Source organism: Leucopleurus acutus (genome assembly GCF_964270905.1).
Source record: "Leucopleurus acutus genome assembly, chromosome: 10".
NCBI lineage: Eukaryota > Metazoa > Chordata > Mammalia > Artiodactyla > Delphinidae > Leucopleurus > Leucopleurus acutus.
The window spans coordinates 67,961,068-67,986,551 of record NC_139153.1 but is presented as its reverse complement, the minus strand read 5'-3'; the positions used below and the strand labels follow the sequence as shown (position 1 = coordinate 67,986,551).

The following is a 25,484-nucleotide window of genomic DNA, read 5'->3' as shown; positions in this document are numbered from 1 at the left end:
ATCCCTCAAGGGATTTCATAGTGAAATATGTTTAGGAAATGCCAGTCTCCTCCTGATGATTCAGAACACACACTAGTAAATTGAAGACTCTGAGACGTTCTCTAGGACAGAAGCCCATTTAAGTTGGCGTGAGCCAGTGCTCACAGTGCTCAGTCCCAAACAGCTGGGGAAAGAGACCCCTATGAACAGCAAGCAAAATGGCCCTGGTGCTCTGTGGGATCATTTTGGGAAACACTGGTTATAGTAGACTCATAGGGGAAGAGCTGAGTGGAAAATGCAGGTTCTGGACTTCCCTGGTGGCACAGTGGTTAAGAATCCGTCTGCTAATGCAGGGGACACGGGTTCAAGCCCTGGTCCGGGACGATCCCACATGCCATGGAACAACTAAGCCCGTGCGCCACAACTACTGAGCCTGCACTCTAGAGCCTGCGAGCCACAACTACCGATCCCACGAGCCACAACTACTGAGCCCGCGTGCCTAGAGCCTGTGCTCCACAAGAGAAGCCACCGCAATGAGAAGCCCGCGCACCGCAATGAAGAGTATCCCTTGCTTGTCGCAACTAGAGAAAGCCCGCATGTAGCAACGAAGACCCAATGCAGACAAAAAAATAAATTAATTTTTTTAAAAATGCAGGTTCTGAGAGTCTCTGTGGGACGATTCAAACTCACAAACCAACCTATGCATATACCTGTATTTGGAAAAATTCTAGCAAGACGCATCCCAGAACTTTAGCAGTGGCTGGGTGGTGAGATTATAGGTGATTTTTATTTTCTTTTGTTTGTTTTCATCTGTTAGCTTATTTGGGTTTTCTAAATTGCATTTCATTGCTATGTATAGTTTTTATAACTGTAAAAAAGAAAAAAATTGTTAAGACGACGGAGGGATGGCTGAAGGCGCATGCAGGCGCTGCTGCACCTGGAGGAGCTGGGTCTCTGGCTCGGCTCGCAGAGAGGCCAGGCCCTTATTTAGGCAGAGTCACCCCAGCTCGCATTCCTGCAGGAATCTTTCCTAGTGCATTCCTCCTCCAGCACCGGGCGTCCAGCTGCAGCCCGGCTCCTCCCTCCCAGGGCCTCCCTCTCCTTTGGTAGCCGCCGCCACCGGCCCAGGCCAGGCTGCACATCTGGACCTCGTTAGGGCCCGACAGCACCAAAGCCGGCACATCTGGCCGCCGCGCGGCGGAGTGCGCGGCAGGGCAGCGGAGGGGAAGGGGCACGTCAGGACAGGGGCGCCCGGCGCACAGCTGGACGTGGGAAGGTGGCGGGCGGCTGGCCGCAGACAGTGCACTGCCGGCTGGGCTGGCCCTGTCCGCTCCGGAGCGCAGCAGAGTAGCACCCTCGCTGGTAGGAGAGCCAGGGCCCCCTGTGGCCTCCCAGACTGAGGGGGGCAGGCCCGAAGGAGAAGCAGGAGCTCTGGGCTCTAAGCATGGTGCTCTTTCCCTCGAGAGGCCTGAGGCTGGGTCTGGGGGGGCCTGCCAGGATGTGGAGCAGAGGGCAGCTTCAGGCCCCCTTGCAAGGCAGAAAGGACAGGAAAGGGGATTGCCTAGGCTCGCGGTGGCTGAGCCTTGGGCCTGCAGGTCAGGAGGCGGGGTCGTCTACATCAGAACAAGCATACTTCCGTTTGAGATGAGAAAGGAGGGAGGTGCAAAGAGACAAGATGGAAACAGCATCCCCACTGCATTTTCCTTACACCAGGACACGCCCAGGTACCCGGCTCTACCCCCGTGTGCCATGATTTGTCCCCTTTGGGGTCTGTTCATCCAAGTCATTAGCAGCCTTGCCAGTTTTCCTTGAGACAGCAGCAGATGCTCCTGACATCCTTTCCAAAGCAAGGCAGAGATCAAAGAAAACAGCCCGTCAGTAAAACGGAAAGCCTAGCAGCGCAGCCGTCGCTCCGCCCCTTTGTCCTAGGGTTTCAAGACCTTGCCTGGCTCTCACCTGGACAGTCCTCTCATCCCAGGAACCCCCACACTCCCCTACTTCTGCTCTTCATCTCCCCACCTCTTCCCACCCACCAGCCCCTGCCCACCACAGCGAGTGGCTTATCTGTGGGCCCACATGCCCACACTAGTACCCTCGGAGGAATTCTCACAAGGCTCCAGTGGGCGCCAGTTGTTGGAGGAGAAGCCAAGGAGTACAGCAGAAAGTTCAAGGGCTTCGAACCCAACACACAGCATCCCAAATCCTGCTGATTAGCCCCTCTGAGCACCGTTTGTTTTCACCCATGAGATGACGATAATACCTCTTAGAGAACTGTTTTAAGCTCTGTGCTAGGAATATAATTCTATTATATGTTTCTCCAATAGAAATGTAGTGTGATCACACATGTAATAGGAGGGGGTATTTTTACACTTTTCATTTTGGAAACATTTTAGATTTTTTTTTAAAATAAATTTATTTATATTTATTTTTGGCTCCATTGGGTCTTCATTGCTGTACACGGGCTTTCTCTAGCTGTGGCTCGCGGGGGCTACTCTTCCTTGTGGTGCGCAGGCTTCTCGTTGTGGTGGCTTCTCTTGTTGCAGAGCACAGGCTCTAGGCGCGCAGGCTTCAGTAGTTGCAGCATGCAGGCTCAGTAGTTGTGGCTCGGGGGCTCTAGAGCGCAGGCTCAGTAGTTGTGGCGCACAGGCTTAGCTGCTCCGCGGCATGTGGGATCTTCCCAGACCAGGGCTCAAACCCGTGTCCCCTGCATTGGCAGGCAGATTCTTAACCACTGTGCCACCAGCGAAGTCCGGAAACATTTTAGATTTATAGGAGAGTTGCAAAGATTGTACAGAGAGTTCCAGTAAACTCTTCACCCAGCTTCCCCTAAGGTTAACATCTTGCATAACTATGGTATATTTGCCCCCAAATAAGAAATTAACAATGGCACAACACTATCAACTTTATTCAGATTTCAGCAGTTTTCCCAAAACAAATGTAACTTTAAATTTCCTACTAACTACATTAAAAAGAACAGGTAAGGGAATTCCCTGGTGGTCCAGTGGTTAGGGCTCGGCACCTCCACTGCTGGGGCAGGGCACATTTGGCCTACCCTTACTTCTCAAAATTCACCCAATGCTAATTTGTAAATAAGTAAATAGATAAGAGAGAGAAAGAGGACTTATTTTTTGATTCACAGTGGGGGTGGGGACCGACCATGTAGTTTGTAATATTTGTGTCCACAGGTTGGGACACCCTCTCCCAGTCTTAAGGTGCTTAGGAAACCTAATTAATTATGGAATTATGGAGCACCACTTGTGCTAATATAGAATCAGGGCCGAGGGAGTTAAGTGTCTCGAGATATTTATAACAAGCCGTGGTAGTCTGGTGAGTCACTGCTCTCCTCTACAAGAGGACACACCTGCCTCCCAGGAGGAGAAGCTGCTGCTTACCGGCCAGCCCCCCTTCTTCACCCAGATTAGAGACACACACACTGTTGGGGAGCCCTCCTCCCTTCCCTGATTAGCCCCTCTGGGACACTGATCAATGCTACCCACCTCCCTCCCCCATTTTAGTAGAATTTCCCAACAGCCTCCCACTTCCCAGACTAAGGCTGTGCTGTCCACTGATGATGCTGAGACTGGCTGCATCCTGGGAACATCTTATTCCAAAGGGATTCCTTCTGGGAAGGTTTTCTACGGTAAAGCCCAGCTATGCAACCAGGCTCTTGAGCAGCCTCCATCTGGGGCCAATTCTTCCAGGATGCAGAGAGGCAAAGACCAGAGAGGAGAGAGGAACATTGAGCCCTTTCTCTGTGCCAAGCCCTGGGCAAGGCACTCGGCACCCCTCAGCTCACTAAAGTAACCCAGTAAGCTGGGTGATGAGTTCCATCAACCCGTCTTTTACAAACTGAGACTTAGAGGAAAGCAGCTGCAAAGGAGCACACAGCTAAAAAGTTCTAAAGCCAGGGCTCCAAGCCAGGCCTGTCGAACTCCAAAGCTCTTGTGTGTGCAGGATCATCTCAAGCTATTGGACTAGTGGCACAAAACATACATATATCACGTAACCCTTGAAATATTGAGAGCAGGGCCGAACAGAGAAAGAGGAATAACCTCCAAATTAATAGAGGGAAGCATTCAGTGGCAAAAAAAAAAAAAAAAAAGAAAAAGATTAAATCCAAAAGAGGAGAGAAAAAAGAATACAGGACAGATAGAACCAATAGAAAGCAGAGAGTAGATTTAATCCTAAATATATTCACAATTACATTAAATATAAATGGATGAAATGTTCCTGTTAAAAGATAAAGGTTGTCAGAGTGGATAGAGGACAAATCCTGACTCTGGGGTTTGTAAGAGATACATCCAAGACATAAATAAGGATTCAGAAAGGTGGAGGGCAGAACCCAAGTCTGAATCAAAATTCTCCGAGGCTGCAGGACTTGCTCTCTCTCCCAGTCTCAGCCCCCCAGCTTGTCCCTTTCTTGCCTTGGCCTCAGTCATCCCCTGAGCATGTGGTTTATTGGAAGGCACTCAGGCACTGGCATTAGATGAACCAGTGTGACCCTGGACTTTCTTAGGCCACCTGGGCCTCAGTGTCCTCCTCTGTAAAAGGAAAAATAATTAATACCTTAGAGCGGTGCTGTAAGAGCTGGAGACAACAGGTTCATGGCAAGCGGCACACGGTGGAACTCGTATTATGTTTATTTTTTCTTCATGTTGTGATCATTTTGCTCGTGCCTGTGTAATCGATAAGACCCCGTGGGCTGCCCTGACAGTGTGATAGAATATGAAAACCTTTCCTCTGCGTGTCTTTGGGTAGTTGGGGGAGCGGGGTGGGTGGGAAGTAGGGGTGAGCCTACTCTTGATTCTGTGCTGGGAAATTCGAGTGGGTCCAGGATGCCCTGTTCCTGTTTGTTTGCAAGACTGACCAACCTGTCGTTCTGTCTTTGATTAGGTCACACTCCTGCTCAGGCCCTAACGGTGGCAACTTCCTACAGTCCATGTGTCAGGGTCCCTCCTGTCTACAAGGCCTCCAAGTCTTGCTTTCTGCCCTCTCCTTCTGCCTGTGGACTCACCCCTGCAGGCAAGCTATCAGCCCTTCCCCAGCACACCCCTCCAAGCCTGGTCGGCTCTCCCCCCAGGGCTGCCCCTCCTCCTCTGTCATTCAGGCTCACACTCCCTTGTCTACAATTCTGAAAGCCAAAAGCTCTAAAGATCAGAGTTTTTAAAAAATAGGTTTGATATAAACTGATTTGGCCACAAATCTGGTCTGCCGTGATGTGAGACTATTTAAAGTCTTTAATATGTCTCTTACTGCTCATACATTTCACTGCGAAAGCTTTGCTGTGTTTAATTAAGGGTGCTGCCCAGACCCTGCTGGGTGTTCTGTAGTGTCAGCACCGCATCATGTGAGCTTTCTGAAATCTGAAAGCCCTGAAAACCCACAGGCGTCTGACCCCAGGGCTTCGGGTGAGGGGTTGTGAGCCTGCAGTAATGACAGCCTGAGGGCCCGCCCCTTGCAGGCACGTTATGTATTTATCTCTCATCCTGGTTACAGCCCTGTAAGGTGGGCATTCCTCCATCTCACACATGAGGGTACTGAGGCCCAAGGTCATACAGCTGGGAAAGTGGCTGAACCAAGTCCCTCTGAGTTTCCAGCTGCCCACACTTTCTCCTTTGCACCCACTTCCTTAGTTTCCTCAGGAGCTAGCCCCCCTGCTCCCTGTTTCTGTCTTTCTGATGCTCCTGGGACGTCCATATACAATAATGCCTAATTTCATTCATCTGACAGTATTCATTGAGGGCTTCTACATTCTGATGTGCACACAAAATCTTAAGATGCTGAATCTGATTTAATAGGTCTGGATGTATTATTCTGCATTCTTAACCAGCTCTCAGTTGCTGGTGGATCCCACTTTGAGGAGTAAGGGGCTAAGGGAGAGGTGGGGACAGAGCTGAATAAGATTCAATCCCTGCTGTTATCACTCTCATGTATAAGAGCTCTCTATGTACCTGATCCGGATGTGGGTGCTATTATTATCCTCATTTGATAGATGAGGAAACAAGCACAGAGAGATTAGGTAACTTGCCTAAGGTCACACAGCTCAGAAGTGGCAGAGCCAGGATTTGAACCTGGTGAGCCTGTCTCCAGAGTTCACGCAGTTAGCTACTACACAACACACAAGTTGGAGAGCTGGACACTGTCAGTGCAGTGTGATGAGACAATCATTGCAGGCAGGACTGGCAATGCCAGAGAGGAGGCCTGGGCTCCTTTTTAGCACATGGTCAGTTTTCAGGGTAACTGAAACCCTGCCCTTTAAACACCTAAACGAATTTTCTTTAGAAGATCTTTCTAAAATGGATTGTACATCTTCCTGCTGTATTTGACCTTTTCTTGATAACTCAAGACCACTGTTACGATTACCAATGTTTGTAACAGCTTTCAGTTTCTCATAGCTATTTCTATGCATGCTTCCAATAAACCGTGGGCTGAGAAACCAAGTGACCAACCTCATTAGAATAATGTGTAAAGTAAGGGTATGGAGGTGCAGAGTGAGGCTAGAGCAGTTTCTTGTTTTGTTGTATTTTTAATTTATTTTTTTATTATTTATTTATTTATTTATGGCTGCGTTGGGTCTTTGCTGCTGTGCGTGGGCTTTCTCTAGCTGTGGTGAACTGGGGGCTACTCCTCGTTGTGGTGCGCGGGCTCATTAGTTGTGGCTTGTGGACTCTAGAGCGCAGGCTCGGTAGTTGTGGCGCACGGGCTTAGTTGCTCCGCCGCATGTGGGATCTTCCCGGACCAGGGCTCGAACCCATGTCCCCTGCACTGGCAGGCGGATTCTTAACCATTGCGCCACGAGGGAAGTCCGAGCAGTTTGTTTTAAGACAAGCATGTTTCATCTTTTGTGCATAAAATTTATGAGATTCAGTTTGGTTGCTCATTTACATATTTTTGCTTATTTCCTGGGTCATGGCTGTTTTTTCTGAGAGTTGAAGGGGCTGATTAAGCATTCTCTATATCTGATTTTCAACCTGGAATGTGATCAGACTCCTAGGGAAATTTTCAGAACTGCCTAGAGTCCTGTTTTGTACTCTGAGGTGGGATGTGGGCCTCTGCATTTTGAAAAACTGCATTTGGAACCATCAGAACTTATTGAACCCCAACTGCATCCTCACAAGTACTGAGCACTATGAACAAGAAAACCTGCAAACCCAGTCCTCAGGCATTACGCAAGTTGAGTAGACAAGTTGAAACACACAAAATCAACTAAGGCTAGTTCACCTTCAGAGAGGGCTAGTGACAGCAGAACTGCAGCGTAGTGATAACATCTGTGGGGACGGGACAGGAGGCCACTTGGTGTGGTGAGACCAGCTTGGATGTGGGGTCAGCAAACGTGGCTCTGAGTTTCTGCTCCCTGACCTGCCAGCAGACTCAGATCCTCTCCGAACATCAGTTTCCTCACCTGTAAAATGGGGATAAACTACTCTCCCTCCCACAGTTGTTATGATGAGAGAAGTCCTAGGAATGCATCACATAAGCTGTAGAGTACTGTCCACATGTGTGGGGTAAGACTCCTACAGGCTGCAGGGGACACAGACCAACTCTGGTTACTTCCAGGGCTAAGCCTTTATTGTAAGGCTGTTTAGGAAGCCCAGGAGGGATCTCACTAGACAAAGAGCAGCCCTCTGGAACAACTGGGTCCTCATTCTGGAGTCACTGGATGCTTGCAACAAACCCAATTATGGACTCTCTTCACCTAATGTCTTCTGCTGCCTCCTGGTTTCTACATCCTGACTCCTGCCCACTACCTTCTCCCCATATAAACCTCACCTTTTTTTTTTTAATAAATTACTTCAGTGACTGTAAAAAGAACAATTAGAAAGTGGTTGTAGTGGTACCTGTGGTTGTATCTATATATTTTTTTTTAATTAATTAATTAATTAATTTGGTTGCACTGGGTCTTAGTTGTGGCAGGCAGGCTCCTTAGTTGTGGCATGCAAACTCTTAGTTGCGGCATGAATATGGGATCTAGTTCCCTGACCAGGGATTGAACCTGGGCCCCCTGCATTGGGAACTCAGAGTCTTGTCCACTGTGTCACCAGGGAAGTCCCCAACCCTCACTTTCTGACCACTTAATGGTCCTCTGGTTTTCAAGCATCCTGGTGAGAGACAGCTGGCTTGGTGAGCCACTGTCCAATAGAGAAGGTCCCCACTGGGCAGAGTTTTAATGCTGGGCTGCCCCTCCTGCACATCTAGCCTATAAATGGCTGCCTTTGTGTCAGGCTGAACCTTGGCCCGGGCAGTTGTGGCCAGGGTGTGGGCTCCTATGCCCCAGCAGTGCCAGATTGTGCCTGTGGGTGCAGCTTGCCCTAAGAGAGAGTAGCGCGGACTGTCCATTGTAGAATGTGAGCTATTTTTATAGAGGGAGGACAGCACTAAGGCTGCTAATCTGGCCAGCAAGCAGCACCTTCCTGCCATGTCTCACGGGCCACTCAGGGTGGGCTAGCCGCAGGCCACGCCATGAGTCCGTGAAGGCTGTGGTGTCCTCAGTCTCCACGTTCCACAGGTTTTTGGTAGACAACACTCTTTTCAATGGCCTCCTGCCCCCAGACACTGGCATGTAAGTGTGTGCTCCCTAATCCCGTGATTAAAACTTGCTTGCAGCATTTCTACACAAGAATGTTCATTGCAGCATTGGATATCGTGGAGAAAAATTAGCACCAGCTTATTGTCCAGCAGTGGGGGGACTAGTTCCCTATTTGGGTATATTTATATGACAGTGTACATGTATGTGTTAAGAGTTATGATATCAAAGAATATTTAGTGACGTGGTATAATAATAAAAGAAATAATGCCAATTTGGCATTATTTATACGTGTGTATGCGAATGCGTTTGTGTACGTTTATCTACACATATATAATTCACATAGAAAAAAGACCAGAAGGGAATTCCCTGGCGGTCCAGTGGCTGGGGCTCTATGCTTCCACTGCAGAGGGAACAGGTTCAATCCTTGGGTTGGGGAACTAAGATCCCACAAGCCGTGTGGTGCGGCCAAAAATAAAATAAAATTTAAAAGACCAGAAGATTTTTACATAAAAATGTTAGTTTTGTTATCTCTGGGCAATATTCTGTGAGCAAATTTGGTTTTATTTTCTCATTTATGCTTTTCTCTTTTTCTACATTTTTCACAACAAATGTGTTACTTTTATAATGAGGAGAAAAAAAAAAGGAACATTAATATCTTTAAAAATAAAAAAACCAAACCTTGTCCTCAGGAAAGAAATTTAAAACTCATTTTGTATTCCATACTCTTAAAGGATTCACAGTTCCCTTGAGGGAGTTGTATTTTCAGGGAAAATGAAGTTTTCTGTTAAAGGTATGACATCTCAACAGTGGAATTTCAGGCATCAGTGACATAATAGAGAAGTGTTTGGACTTCCCTGGTGGCACAGTGGTTAAGAATCCGCCTGCCAATGCAGGGGACACGATCCCTGGTCCAGGAAGATCCCACATGCTGCAGAGCAACTAAGCCCGTGTGCCACAACTACTGAGCCTGTGTGCCACAACTACCGAAGCCCGTGCACTCTAGGGCCTGCGTGCCGCAACTACTGAGACCGCATGCTGCAACTACTGAAGCCTGTGGGCCTAGAGCCCATGCTCCGCAACAAGAGAAGCCACCGCAATGAGAAGCCTGCGTGTTGCAACGAAGAGTAGCCTCCACTCGCCACAACTAGAGGAAGCCTGTGCGCAGCAACGAAGACCCAACGCAGCCAAAAATAAATAAATAAATAAAGTGTGTCTTGAAAAAAAGAGAAGTGTTTGGAAGCAGAAAGCCTCCTAATTGCCTTGAAATCAACCCCCAGAGGCCTCCTTCCCTGGTCTTCCTCACAGGGAGGTGATAAGGGCAGCCAGAGGTGGGGGAGGTACAAGTGTCCAAAGTAGATGGAGCCAGGACACTTCTCAAACAGAGCACTTTGTCACCAACGTAGTTAAAAGGAATTGAAATCAAATGTTTACGTTGTCAGTCAAAACAGTGACTGAGTTTTTGTTTCACTTCTTGGGAAATCACTGCCCTCTTCCCTCCAACAGGAAGAGAGAAGAAGAGAGGAGCCGTAACAAACATTATCAAACTGCCATCGGTGATGACCCCTGGGTGTGTGGGGGAGGGGAGAGTGAGGAGTGGGGAGATGAGGGTGTTTACTTTTTACCTTTTGTCCTTTATACAGTTAAAAAAGAGAGAGCATTATGGGTGCTTTTTATCTTGTGCTTTTGTGGGTTTTTTGGTAGCCCTCAATTTTTTTTATTGTGAACACAAGATACTTTTGTAATCAGAGGGAAAAATGTCATAATGAAAGGACCAAACAGATGTGGTTGGCCACTGGGTGGCCATCCTGCTGCCCCCACCTGCAGGCCACGACCACCCTCACTCTAGGGCCAGCATCCTCTGGCTTGCAGCTGTCCGCACTTGGCAGGGGGTGGTGGGATGGGGGTGCGGGAGATAGGGCAGAGAGCAAGAAACCTCGGTCCTCTCCTCTGCCCCCTCTGGCCCCTCTGAGCAAAGCTCCAACCCCTGGGCAGCAGACCAGGTTGGCTCATACTGACACCACGGCCTTAGCTATGTCCCCAAGCTTGACCCCATCTGTGCCTCCCTGCCCTGTGCCAGTTGCCAGGCCTCCCTGCTTAGCTGGACTCCAGCCCGACCCCTTTTGACCAACCCTTTCCTGGGCCTGGGAATGCCCCAGCATTTCACTCACTGGCACATGGTAGTTGGCTGGGTATTCGATGCTAAAACTGCAATCTCAAGAAAAGCGTCTCCAGCCTTCACGCGGACCGTCCAGAATTTATTTGGCCTTGGAGATCAAGGCTCACCCTCTTGGTCAGCAGGTGAGCACAGCACAAGATCAACAGAGAAGGCTGAGTGAGAGAGAGAGCCTGGCCATAATTTATGAGGCAACCTGTGAAAGCATCACAGACTTCAGGGTCCTGAGACACCTGTCCAGTCATGCCTCCAGTGATTGTAATCCCAGCTGGGGGACCTTGAACACGTCCCTCTGGGCTGTGCTTCCCTCATCTGTGAAATGCAGATGATGATGATCTCTTTTATCCAGGGATACCATCAGGAGCAAACAGGTTAACGTATGTGAAAATGCTTTGTGAGCCGAAAGTACTTAAATGGTACTTTCCCTGAAGATGTTACCTCACCACACTCCCTGCTGCAAGGACCACTGTGAGGTTGGCTGTTGATGGAGTGGGACTTCTAACTACCTTGCTGATGGTCGAGAACTATGGGTCTTGCACTAACGGTCCAATGTTAACAGCTGCACACCCACCCTGCCCCTATTTCAATTCCCCCCTTTTCTTTGATATTCCTCAATCTTGAGGAGGACACATGAGTATAATGGTTTGGATAGAGAGGTTAATCATAAACTCAGCAGAGGAACTCAGTTTTAGGGGGACTCAGTTTCAGCTTCCAACCCTGTTTTATCCTTCCCCAAGTCTTTCAAGGAATAGGGCAATGACCACTATGGCTACTTCCTGCTAAAATGGGCTATAGTCCTACCTTTATTTGGGGAATGGATACCGAGTTGGAAATAGTCCTGAGTTCCAAGTCCTGGATCCAAGTCTTGTATAATAGTTTTATTTGAGTAGGTTTTAACCTCTAATGTGGTATTAACATATACGTAGCTGGAGTTCTTGGCCACTACATGTCTCCTTTTTCTGCTAATAGTTACCAGAGGAGACCTTGAGGTTATAAGGTTGAAGCTGCCATCTGCCAGCAGACACTGCTTTGAGAATGGCTGGGGGAATCCCGAGTATGACACAGCTCAGAAAATTCAAGTCCTCAACAATACAGGAATGTGTCTGAAATCACATCCACAATGGCCACCTAGTTTTACCTTGAATATCTGAAGCACAGCTATTCCATTTTTGACTTTCAAACATATCCCCCTCCTGAATGCCCAAGACTGATGTACAATGCATGTACAAAAGACCACAAAACAGACTGCTCTGGTCAGTAAAGTTTAAGTTAAATCATGTATCAGCCAGAACTTCCCCATACCTCAAAATATGTGCATCATCTCCTTTTTTATTTATTTATTTTTTCTTTGGTGGCACCACACGGCTTGTGGGATCTTAGTTTCCCAACCAGGGACTGAACCTTTCCCACAGTGAAAGCACCAAGTCCTAACCACTGGACCACCAGGGAATCCCTTGTCATCTCCCTTTTCAATTGCAAATCCTTCAACGAACCAAAACACGTCCCTTGATGCTGGAGTTATTTAGCTGCTTGCCCTGGGTCTAGATCGTGCCCCTCAGTGCTAGGTCTTCTTTATATTTGCCTAGATATTCACATTGGGGAAAAGTGATCAGATATTGTGAACAGGCTCTGAAGTATGTTAATGGAGAAACACTTTATAGGCCATACATTTTGTCACTTATACCCAGTTGTCACACAAGCATTGTACATGTGCTTTCAGCAACAGACTTAAAGCAAGCAGTGTTTTTCACAAACATTCCAAATCAAGACTAATTTGTTTGTAAAATAAATCCGGTCAATTGACTACTAGGTTCCTCTGAACTGGCTTTGGTGGAACTCCTCAGGAGTCTTAGAATGAATTCCCAAAAGGCCTCTCAAGGCCAGGAAATGCTAAAAGCCTGCCATCAGATTTTGCCTTAGTGGAATTGTCGGTCCCCAAAATATCAAGATTCCTGTACATGCTAGGAGATAGTCTTTCCCTTTCACCTGATAGGCTGCCCAGAACCCAAGAATCTCCAGTTTCTGGAGGGACCAGCCAGAGAGAAAAGAAAAATATTTCAATTTTACTCAAAGAGGTAAAATTTACCAAATTGTTGTTAAGTCAGGAGTAACGTGAGGGGAAGGGCTTCCCTGTATCTGGAGAACACAGATCAAAATCAGTAATACTCCAGACAAAACCCATAAACATTGTAACCATATTCACCAGTTTACATGGTACCCAATCCTTTTGTTAACTTTTTATGAAGCCATCACGTTTTCCATTAGGATTTTAAATTTCTTACCCAGTTCAGCAGTATAATCTGAGATTTATTAGAGACCTGTACTTGTCAGAAAGCCCTTCCTATGAATCTTCTTGAAGATGAAGCACTTTTGCAAAGTATCAGATTAACTGTCTATTAAAGACTTAAAAAGGCAAGGTTAAAGATCTGATCACAATGTGTTGACAAAAAAGCTTAATCAAGTTGTTCTGATATAACCAGAATTATGGCTGATAGATTATTCCAGGACATATCTATATTTCAGAAACTTTATATAATTTCTAGAATATCTATAGTAGTAACATTTATCCATACCGTATAATCTGAGAAGATTTATCACTCATTTGACAATGCTTCCCATGTAATTCAATATACCAAATAATACTAGTTAAATATTCCTCTCTGAGATGCCTCAGGGGCCCTCTTAAGCATCCCGAAGTTAGCTGGAGGTCAAAAGAACTTTAATTAAAATTTGATATTTGGGAAGTTTTTCAAAAAGTTTCAAAACATTTCATTAAATAAGATCATAGGTCACTATAAGACATTACTTATTTCTTATCCAAAGTGAGAAGATCTCAAAAGCCAATACAGATCACTTAAAGGCAAGGAAGTTCATATAATCTGTTATCAAAATCAGCATTTTAAGTAAACTTCTTCTCTTAGCAGAGAGGAACCAAATCTAGTCTTGCACTACCCTACTTTTAATAACAAATTCCATTTACCTAACTAAGTTTAATCTAATCTCAGCCTGACCATGCATAAAACTCCTTTCTTGCTCAAAACATATAATAACTGTTTGTCATACCAGCATTTTTTTTAACATCTTTATTGGAGTATACTTGCTTTACCATGGTGTGTTAGTTTCTGCTTTATAACAAAGTGAATCAGCTATACATATACATATATCCCCACATCTCCTCCCTCTTGCGTCTCCCCCCACCTCATCCCACCCCTCTAGGTGGACACAAAGCACCGAGCTGATCTCCCTGTGCTATGCGGCTGCTTCCCACTAGCTATCTGTTTTACATTTGGTAGTATATATAAGTCCATGCCACTCTCTCACTTTGTCCCAGCTTACCCTTCCCCCTCTCCGTGTCCTCAAGTCCATTCTCTACGTCTGTGTCTTTATTCCTGTCCTGCCCCTAGGTTCTTCATAACCTTTTTTTTTTTTTTTAGATTCCATATATATGTGTTAGCATACGGTATTTGTTTTTCTCTTTCTGACTTACTTCACTCTGTATGACAGACTCTAGGTCCATCTACCTCACTACAAATAACTCGATTTCATTTCTTTTTATGGCTGAGCAATATTCCATTGTATATATGCACCATATTTTCCTATCCATTCATCTGTCGATGGACACCCAGGTTGCTTCCATGTCCTGGCTATCGCAAATAGAGCTGCAATGAGCATTGTGGTACATGACTCTTTTTGAATTATGGTTTTCTCAGGGTATATGCACAGTAGTGGGATTGCTGGGTCATATGGTAGTTCTATTTTTAGTTTTTTAAGGAACCTCCATACTGTTCTCCATAGTGGCTGTATCAATTTACATTCCCACCAACAGAGCAAGAGGACTCCCCTTTCTCCACACCCTCTCCAGCATTTATTGTTTGTAGACTTTTTTTTTTTTTTTTTTTTTTGCAGTACGTAGGCCTCTCACTGTTGTGGCCTCTCCCGTTGTGCAGCACAGGCTCCGGACGCGCAGGCTCAGCGGCCATGGCTCACGGGCCCAGCCACTCTGCGGCATGTGGGATCCTCCCGGACAGGGGCACGAACCCGTGTCCCCTGCATCGGCAGGCAGACTCTCAACCACTGCGCGACCAGGGAAGCCTGTTTGTAGATTTTTTGATGATGGCCATTCTGACTGGTGTGAGGTGATACCTCATTGTAGTTTTGATCTGCATTTCTCTAATGATTAGTGATGTTGAGCATTCTTTCATGTGTTTGTTGGCAATCTCATACCAGCATTTTCTGATTGGAAACTTATGCTTTAGTTTTCCTCTCCTCAGAATGCAAAGGCAGGTAAACTTAGATTTGCCCAGCAACCAATGTTCCAATATTTTATCCTATTTGATTTTTGTTTTTTGGGTATTTTTTTTTGGCCGCACCGCGCACCATGCGGGATCTTATTTCCCCGACCAAGGACTGACCCCGTGCTCCCTGCAGTGGAAGCTCGGAGTCCTAACCACTGGACTGCCAGGGAATTCCCTTATTCTATTTGAAATGACCCAGATAGTCAATAAATTCTTGCCATTTAACTTAGATCAGTTTCAAGTTACCAAAATCTGGAAAGGTTATTTTATTATTTATTTATTTATTTATTTATTTATTTGGAAAGGCTATTTTAGATAGACAAAGTTTCGTCATATCAAAGTTATTTTCCTTGCTGACAAATTTGCAACAGATATAAGGTCTTATTTGATCTCTAGTATACCTAGATACAACAGAAATATTACACTTACCAAACCAATAAGCTTAAGCTCGCTTCAGTACCGGATATCAATTCAGTACTGCATATTTCCAAAATCATGAGGACCTGAAATTCATTTTGGCCAATTTTCTTTCTTTCTTTCTTTCTTTTAAAATTAATTTTTATTGGCGTGTAGTTGCTTTACAATGTTGTGTTAGTTTCTGCTGTACAGCAAAGTAAATCAGCTACATGTATACATATATTCCCTCTTTTTTGGATTTCCTTCCCATTTAGGTCACCACAGAGCATTGAATAGAGTTCCCTGTGCTATACAGTACGTTCTCATTAGTTACCTATTTTATACATAGATATAATCTGTGAATCTCAATCTCCCAATTCACCCCACCCTTGGACAATTTTCTAAATATTAGGAAGTATTTAATTTGTAAGTGCTTACTTTTAAGTCTATGAAATATAGCTCATTTACAAGTTAATTCAGCAATATTATAACTGAAAGCGGTCCAATTCTGGAGAATGCACCTCAAGGGGCTGCATTTGGGAAACAAATTTGAGTTTCCCATAGCCGGCACACTTAATGCACAAGACAAATGCAAACATACACACAAAGAACAAAACCTAATTCCTGCAGGACAGAAACAAAAGGGTGAAGTCCAACGATTTCCTTAACTTTTTCAAACAAGGATCCCTCTTTTTAACAACAAACAACATGCAAATGGAAAGACAGGGAATCATGACTGTGTGTGTCATGGCAATTCACCTGGCAAATGCAAAACCAAAACTAACAGTTGAAATAAGTTAAATTTACTTAGTTAACTTCAGGATTTCTCCTAAAAATATTTTTATTTTCTCAGGGTCAGGATTCTGAAAAAAGTATTCCATCAAGCCAGCTTTCTCTAACTGCATATGCAAAAAGAACCAGTTTTGGAATTTCATAGGAGTATCATCATAACCAATTTTCCTCTTAAGTCTAAAGAATATAGTGGCCACGCAGTGTTAAAACAAACAAACGAACTACTTTCTCTCTCTTTCTAGGAGCATACTAAAAATCTCCCAGTTTTGCAAAATACACTCTAGGGGGCCTATAAAATGGAAAGAGCTCTGATTATCACAGCAGGCATTATCAAATATCAACCAAACAAATGCAATGCCAAACGGTCTTGCAGGATCACAGTTCCCTAGCACCAAAAAGGGAGCTTCCCAATCACTGCAAAGGGAAAATCCCAAACAAGGCTTCACCACAGGTGAATCCCAACACAATAGGGAAGGATACCTGGTGTCATCACACTCAGCTCCATTATTCACCAAAGATGTCTCAACTAGCCAGTGCAAGTACTGATTCACACACATACAACGTAACGAACACGGTCCCACAAACAAAAGTCCCACAAAAAAAGCAAACCAGAGTGGCTCACCCCAAAATGATACACACAAAAACATAACAGATAAATTACCATCACACAGACAGAAAATCAGAGGAGTTGTAGTCTAAATTCCACTTCCATAAGTCAGAAAGAGAAAGACAAATACTGTATATCATTTATATGTGGAATTTAAAATATGGCACAAATGAATCTACATAACAGAAACTGACTCATAGACATGGAGAACAGACTTGTGGTTGCCAAGGGGGAGGAGGGAAGGAGAGGGATGGACTGGGAGTTTGGGGTTGGTAGATGCAAACTATTACATTTAGAATGGATAGGGACTTCCCTGGTGGCGCAGTGGCTAAGAATCTGCCTGCCAGTGCAGGGGACACGCATTTTATCCTTGGTCCAACTAGAGAAAGCCCGTGCACAGCAATGAAGACCCAACGCAGCCCAAAATAAATAAATAATTAAATAAATAAAATAAAATAAAAAATTATAAAAAAAATAACGGATAAACAACAAGGTCCTAATGTATAGCACAGGGAACTATATTCAATACCTTGTGACAAACCATAATGGATGGAACAGAATATTGAAAAAGAATGTCTATATGTGTGTAACTCAGTCACTTTTCTGTACCACAGAGATTGACACAACATTGTAAATCAACTTTACTTCAATTAAAAAAAAAAAAAAATTCCACTTCCACTCCCAGACAGAGGCCTCCAAACAGAGTTGACCAAGGGACTTCCCTTGTGGTCCAAGAGTCCGCCTTCCAATGCAGGGGACGCGGGTTCGATCCCTGGTCCAGGAACTAAGATCTCACATGCAGCAGAGCAACTAAGCCCACACGCCCTGGAGCCTGCGCACCACAACTAGAGAGAAGCCCACACAACGAAGAGCCCGCGGGCCGCAGCTAAGACCCAATGCAACCAAATAAATACCTGAATATTGAAAACAAAACAAAAAAAACAGAGTGGCCCAGCTCTCAAAAGCGAATGGGCCCAAAGTGGCTCACTTCCCGCAAGGGAAGCAGCGCAAATGGGGTGGAGAGAATTCCCAGCCTGTGCAAGCTGGAGCGACTTACCCCCAAGTGACACTGAATGTGGACCACAGCTCTCTGGAACTGTTCCAAACAGCCTCGAGCGGGGAGTGGGGGAAAGGTTCACTGCTGCCTCAAGGCCTGGGCCCCGGCCAGTGGGCGGCTGTGGCGAGGGCCCTGGAGCTCTGGAGAACACATCCCCCAGCCTGTCCCCGGCCTCGCAGCTCACCCATCAGCCAGGGTCCTGGAAGGCCCCGCGTAGAACGCCGCCATTCACATCTCATCGCGCTCTCCGCCTCGAGGACCACCTTGAGGCTGACAGTCAGCGAAGCCGGACCTCTAACTGCTGCGATAACGGTCACGTGATAACGGTCTTGCGCTAATGGATCGCATGCGCGCACGCCCCAAGGGCTGCGCATGCACCCTGCCCCTAGTACAAAAACGCTTCCTGGAGTTTTTGAGAACTTTAACAATATCAACTTGGAGAAGTTTAACAATGTCAACTACTTCTCAAGTGTTTTTTACCCAGTAACTACGTGTGCCCAGTACTCGGCTTAATTCCCCCGGCAAGTCGAGGAATAGAAGATGTATTGGGCCTCACCCAGGACCTTGGGCTCCATTTGGGGAAATGGAGCACTCATATTAAAAGTTTGTTTTCTTTCCGTCAGTGATTGGGAGCTTGAATCAGGAGACACTCAGCCAGCAGGGGGATGAGGGCAGAGACAAGACTCCTAATTTGGAGGAAGACAAATCTGAGTACAGATTGGGGCTCTTCCCCTCACTGAGTTCCATGAAGCTGTGGGTGAGTCAGTTTCTGTCACTGGGGCTCAATTTCCCAGGCTGTAAACAAGGAATAGCAACGTCTACCACAGTAAGTCATGGTGGGAATGAAAGAAGATAACATGTATAAAGTGCCTAGTTTGGTCAGTATTATAAATCCCTCCAAAGTGAGGAAATCAACAGGTTCCCCCTCCCTTTTATTCATTTATTTATTTGACTGCACCACGCGGCTTGCAGGATCTCAGTTCCCCGACCAGGGAATGAATCCAGCCCCAAAGCGGTAAGTCCTAACCCCTGGACTGCCGGGGAATTCCTCCCTCCCTTTTAAAATGTTATTTTTAAATTTTTTTTAATTTAAATTTTTATAACTAAGAACACAAGCAGAATTATACATAAAATACTGATTTTGATAACAATAACGACAACAAAAAAAGACAAGTTAAACAACAAAAAGATTTTCCTTTCTTACAGGTGGACATTGAAGTGGACCTAATTCGTTTTTCTTTTTAAAAGCCTCCAAAGACAAAAGCAGCTTAAAATCTAATTAAAATGAATTAAAAATGTTTACTAAATTACTGGTCTCTGGCACCACTTTCTGTTGTTTCGATGCAGGTTCTTCTTTGTCTGTTTCTTCTCTTGCTCTTTTTACTGGTCTAGATGCACCATTTTCATTGTGTTCATCATCACTGTCAAATTTAGTTTTCTTGCCCTGAAACTACTTTTCCTTTAGCAGATGCAATCTGGGCAGCTTTATTTCCCTTTCCTTTTCCTTTAAATCTGAGACCTTTTGACTTCCATTTGTTTAGGGATTCTTGTTGATCTTCTATTATTTTTTTCAATGCTTCTTTTTCCACATCTCCTTCTAGTACTTCTCAGGTGACCTCTTTGTTCCTTAATTGTAGGTTACCATTATTTGCGTCTTTTGCTTTATCCCGTGCTTCCTTAGCTTTTTCTTTAAACAGAATTATTCCCTCTTTGGCTCCTCTGACAAAGTCTATCCATTTTATTTCATCATGATTTGAGAAAAGGATATGCAAATCTTCTCTACATGTCTGATCATCTAAGTCCCCCGAGAATTGCAGTAAGCAGCCAATCTTTTCTCCTAGAGATTTCATTTCAGCATTTTCTGCTAACTTTTGTTTTTCTTCTTGCTCTTGTTTAGCTCGTAATTTAGCTTCGATTTTATTTTGCTTTCTTTCTTCATTTTTTTTTGCAAAGTAATCTTCCTTGAAAAGTATTAGCAGGTCTGTGTCTTTGTACTTCTGGCCAGGGGTCTCGACAAACTTCTTAGCAGATTCAATGGTATCAAATACAGCAAATATTGATCCCTTGAATGCTTTGTGCAATGTTCTTCTCATCTGAATATTTAGTACCTGACCTTTATCTTCCAACCATTATTTTATGTCATCAAGGGTTGCATCAATTGGGAAGCCTTTAAAATAAACAGATCTGTTTTTTACGTCATTTTTATACTCATCAGTCCCTTCAGGGAGGGGTTTGCTTGGAGATCTTCTAATTTTAGTTTTATCTTCACTTTTTTCCATAAGTTCCGCCTTTGATCTGCTCAATGCTTCTACTATTACATTAAAGTCTGTTGTTAGACGGTTTAACCTATTAAATTTTATCATTATCTCCAAAGATACCCAGACTTCATCCAGTTTGATCTATTCCTTTAAAAATTTGTCACGTGACAAATTGAAGTCACCAAAATAATACTCGATTTGATGACAGATTTTGGCCTCCAGGGCAGCCATTTTTTCATTATCACCATTTTCTGCCATCCTGGCTATCTTTAAGTTCCCGGTCCCACAGAGACACGCCACAGGGTCACTAACAGCAACAGCAATGTCTCCAATCCCTAGCCTAAAATGTTATTTTAAATATGGTAAAAAAACACATAAAATTTACCATCTTAATCATTTTAAATCATATAGTTCAGTAGTGATAAGTATATCCACATGTTGTGCAATCTCTAGAACATTTTAATCTTGCAAAATTGAAACTATACCCATTAAACAAAAATTCCCCATTTTCTTCTCCCCCTTGTGCCTGGTAACCACCATTCTACTTTCTGTTTCTATGAACTTGACCACTTTAAATACCTCCCATAAGTAGAATTATGCACTTTTTGTCCTTTCGTGTCTGGCTTATTTTACTTTGCAAAATGTACTCAAGGGTCATCCATGTTGTAGCGTGTGACAGGAGTTCCTTCTTTTTTAAAGTTGAGTAATATTCCATGGTATGAATATACCACATTTTGTTTATCCATTTTTCCTCAGTGGACATTGGATTGCTTCCACCTCTTTGTGGAATTGTGGATAACACTGCAATGAACAAAGGTGCGCAGATATCTCTTTGAGACCCTGCGTTCAATTCTTTTGGATGTGTCTACATCCAGAAGTAGGACTGCTGGATCACATGGCTAGTTCTATTTTATTTTTTGAGGAAGCTCCATACTGTTCTGCATAGCAGATGCATCATTTCAAAATCCCACTGATGGTGCACACTGCTTCCAATTTCTCCACATCCTTGTCAACACCTGTTATCTTCTTTTTTTGTTTTTTTAAGTAGCCATCTTAATGTGTGAAGTAAACAGGATCTCTTTTTACAGAACTATTATCATTTCTTCTCACCACTCCAGAAATGCTGCAAATGAGTCCGATTGCAGGACTGACCCAGCATTTGGTCAAAGGAGTGTGTTTTGTCTGTGATCCTTGGAGAATCAAGCCAAGTTGGACAGGGATGCCAGGGCTTTCAACCTGCTGAGAGCTGTCCACTGTGGCCTGCAAATGGGGAGGTGCACACACGAGCTGCTAAGGTTGGCTAAGTCTGCTACTATATTTGCTTTGGCTCCAAAGATCCCACAAAGGAAACAAGGGACCTGCTGCGGGGGGGGGGGTGTGGGGTGGTGGTTGGTGGCGGGGGGGCCATATTCCCCCCCGCCCCCCGCCCCATGCAGCCCTTCTCATCCTTCTCAGTGACCTCTCCCCACTGTTATCTTGCTCCTGACATGTCTCCTGAGATTACCTTTGGTGAAGAAATTCTTGTTGAGAAGTTCAAAGCCAGGGCTTTGGGGCTCTGTTGAAGGACTCTGGGGGTGGGGCCTCGAGGCACTATGGAGACCAAGTACAGAGGTGGCTTGTATGGGGTGCAGCACAGCTGGTAGAGGTCCCTGCAGTTGGGAAGCTGCTTCAAAAGCTCATGTGCTGCCCAGGAGAGAGAGATGAGCAAGAGAAAATTCCAGATATGGGGCCCTGCAGAGAGAGAATCTCAATCTATGAGGGGTGCAGCTGAGCAGGGCCAGTGGTGCTTCCCCAAAGAGACAGTGAGTGCAGTGGTTAGACCATGGCTTGTGAAGTCAGAAGAGACTGGGGTTCAAATCTGACACGGCTCCACCACTTACTAACTGTGTGGTCTTGGGCAAGTTATGAAGCCTCTCTGAGCCTCAGCTGCACCTTTTATTATTTTTTTTGTGTGTGGTACGTGGGCCTCTCACCGTTGTGGCCTCTCCCGTTGCGGAGCACAGGCTCCGGATGCGCAGGCTCAGCGGCCGTGACTCACGGGCTCAGCCGCTCCGCGGCATGTGGGACCTTCCCGGACCGGGGCACGAACTCACGTCCCCTGCATCAGCAGGCGGACTCTCAACCACTGCGCCACCAGGGAAGCCCTGCATCTTTAAAATGCGAACAAAAATGCAACCTCTGTGAGTTATTATGAGATCAGTATCAGTATTGTTTATCACAGTAGCTACAGTTTTTTGTTTGTTTGTTTGTTTTCTGTTTTTTTGGCTGCACCATAAGGCATGCGGGATCTTAGTTTTCCGATCAGGGATCGAACCCGTGCCCCCTGCATTGGGAGCACAGAGTCTTAACCACTGGACCTCCAGGGAAGTCCTAGCTACTGTTTATTAAGCACTGCTCCCCCCACCACCCGGTGTGCCAGGGGCTTTGTCAAGCACCTGCTAAGCATGCAGTGTGATAACAGAGGTCAAGTGTGAAGGCTCTTGGTGACTGACCTTGGTGAAAAGCCCAAACCTGCTACTTGTTAACTGTAGGACCACAGACAAGGCTGTTAACCTCCCAGCGCCTCAGCCTGCTCGTCTTTAAAATGGGGATGATAAATGGGAATGATAATACCTGTCTCCCCAGGTATCACGCAGTGCTTTCCTTCAAGGGTTCATAACACGCCTTTGTCACTTCCATCTTCCCCGTGCAAATGGGAGGGGTGGGATGGGGTGTCCCAAGGCTTTGAAACCGTCCTGGTGTTTACCACAGCCCAGAGAAGAGACTCAGTGGAACTCGTGATTGGAAAGATCTGCAGGAGATTGCATGTTCTGGAATGAAGATGCCATCAGACTGGGGCACTGGAAGAATGCTGGCCTGACGTCTGGGGGCCAGGAGAGAGGGCAGTTGTCCTGTTCAAAGGGTGGGTCTCCCAAGAGACCCAGTGCTGACTGCTCAGTCCCTCATTCTCCCCGGGAGAGTGTCCAGGGCACACTTGTTCTGCCTCCGTCCTTGCTGAGAGCTGGCCCCGGCTGCCGGCTACAGAGCTCCCTCCATCCACCCCCTTGCCATCCAGCATGTGCATGCTGCCTGTGCGTGGTCGGATTCCTGAGTTTTCAGCCTCACTGCCCTCCAATCCCAGGCGCAAACCGGTCCCTGTCACCAGAGACTTTTCTGTGAGGCTGACACAGCAAAGGGAGCCGAGATGGTCTCTCGTCAACACAGACAGAGCAGGAGAGAATAAGAGCTGGGACGGGTGGGGGCCCTGGCTGAGCCTGAAGGGACTCAGGACTGGCCCCTGGGAGCGGCGCTGACCTGAGCAGCTGGGCCTAAGAGCGCCTGCCTGGGCCAGCTCTTCTCCCCCTCATCCAGGGGAAGGCTCCGAGAACCAGCCGACTAGTTCCTCCTCCTCCAGGCCTGTCACCATTTCCACACACAGCAGGGTCTGGGGGTGGAGGCTTTTTCCAGACATGTATTTAAGTAAGGAGCGAAAACAAGGCGAGTCGCCCAGGATTTGCCAAGTCAGTAGGCAGGAACACAACCCGAGAGGCCAAAAATAAGACAGAGGCGAGGGTCACCCTGCTCTCCTGAGCTGGAGACAGTTTACAACCCGTGCTGAACACTCCATAATCACACTTTTGTTTGAGGATGCCCCTTGATCCCAGGGCATCGGTCTCCTGGTTGGAAGGTAGCTGAGCCCTGATTGTGGGCAGTGAGTAATGGTGACTCAGGGAAATTCGAAAGGACACAGGGAACACCATCGAAGTCATCTGGGGACATGCCCTGGTTCCCCCTGCCGGTCAGGGAGCCAGGAGTTCTGGTCTCCATTGTAAAGGAGGAATGTCTGAAGTTTTCTCTGGAACTTCGGCAGAATTCTATGGGCTCTTTCACAGGAAGCATTACGCTATGGGTGTTTTTTTTGGGGGGGGGGGATTACTAAGATTTCTTTCACCTTTATAGCTATTTATGAATTAGCTTCTTTTCTCTTTTAGCTCCAGATTATACTCGTCTCTTTATTCTGATGGGGCATCTGTTACCTTGTATGACAAACAGCACTCCAGAAAGCAAATAATGACAGTAATAATGGCTAACATTTATTCAGCCCTTATGGCATGCCAGGTACTGGTCTCTCCATATATCTTCGTGTTTTGTCAAATCTGAGACTCCATCAGTCTTCAGATATTCCACATACGATGTATCACTAAAGAATGCTGCCAATTAACCCATGACATGCCATTGATTTTAAGACTCACTCAGATTTCAGAAATGTTAAAACAGGAATGTTAGAATCAATGAAATCCAGTAACCAATTCTCAGTTGTCATCCTTGCCTTACAGATGGGTAAACTGAAGAACAGAGAGGCTGAGTAAAGCTGCCTGAAGTCACACAGCGAATATGTGGTGGAAATGGAACTCGAACCTAGAGTCAGGTTTCAAAGCCTGCGCTTGTAACCACTGTGCTGTATTATGTCTGAGAAGTGGTTTCTGTCTATCCATGGGGAGGACAGAGGGAAGGACGCAAAACACAAGAGGGAAAGTTGGACCCCACCCTCTGCTCCCTCTTCCTCATCGTCCCCAGGGCCAGTGTGGATGTCCCTTCTAAAAACTGCTCCCAGATCTTGCTGCTCCTCTCACTCCCAGCAGCTGGCACCCTGGTTCTGTTCTTCCTTGACACTCTCTTGCCCCTGCTTGGATTATTGCAGTAGCCTCTTAGCTGTCACCCTCCTCCAATTCCCCCCCCATCTCCATGCATACTGACCCAGAGTCATCTTCTTAAAATGTGAATCTGGTCTTGTTACTGTTCTGAAACCTCTGAGGGATCCAAATCCTAGCAAGCGACTCCTCATTCATTCAGCTGTTTCAGCACCTACTCTGCGTCAGGCCCAGAGAATGGAAAGGTGAGCAAACCCCCATGTGGTCCACGGCCACCATCCCACGGAGAAGCGAGACCCCTCAGGGGGCAGATATGACCCAGTGTGAAAATGCTTCAAAGGTGGGGTGCGGTAGAGTGCTGAGCTGGTGGGAGAAGCACCTGCTCTGGGGACTCAGGGACCCCTTTGTGGAGGTTGAATGGAGTTCACCAGGCAAAGAATAGCAAGGATTCCCAGACAGAGGGAACAGCATGTGCAAAGGCCCAGAGTTGAGAGAGAGGCTGGAGCAGAGTGTGGGTGTGTCCCCGCTGAGTCTAGAAGGACAGGCTTGGGGTGGCTGGGCTCTTTCCTTTTCAGCCTCTGCTCCCTTCTCTTCCTCTCCCCACAACATTCCTCTGCAGTAGGCACTTGTTTCTCAAACTGGCATCTTCCTCTGCACCCATCCTCCACAGGTAGCAACCCCTCTGCTCATCAAACTCATCCTTCCAGACCCTCCTCTGTGAAACCATCCCTGACCCTTGACTTCGCTCTCTGGCTTCTGAGCCAGGCAG

The 25,484-nt window shown here is 46.0% G+C and overlaps 1 pseudogene across 1 annotated transcript; it reads right to left on the bottom strand.

Moving 5' to 3' along the window:
* Nucleotides 1–962: 962 nt before the first annotated feature.
* Nucleotides 963–20,342, bottom strand: LOC309967629 (lupus La protein homolog; annotated as a pseudogene). Its single transcript has 3 exons — nucleotides 19,138–20,342; nucleotides 18,011–18,127; nucleotides 963–1,375 (listed from the first exon to the last, which is right to left on the bottom strand). The product of its transcript is annotated as a lupus La protein homolog (transcript).
* Between the last annotated feature and the right edge of the window lie 5,142 nt (nucleotides 20,343–25,484).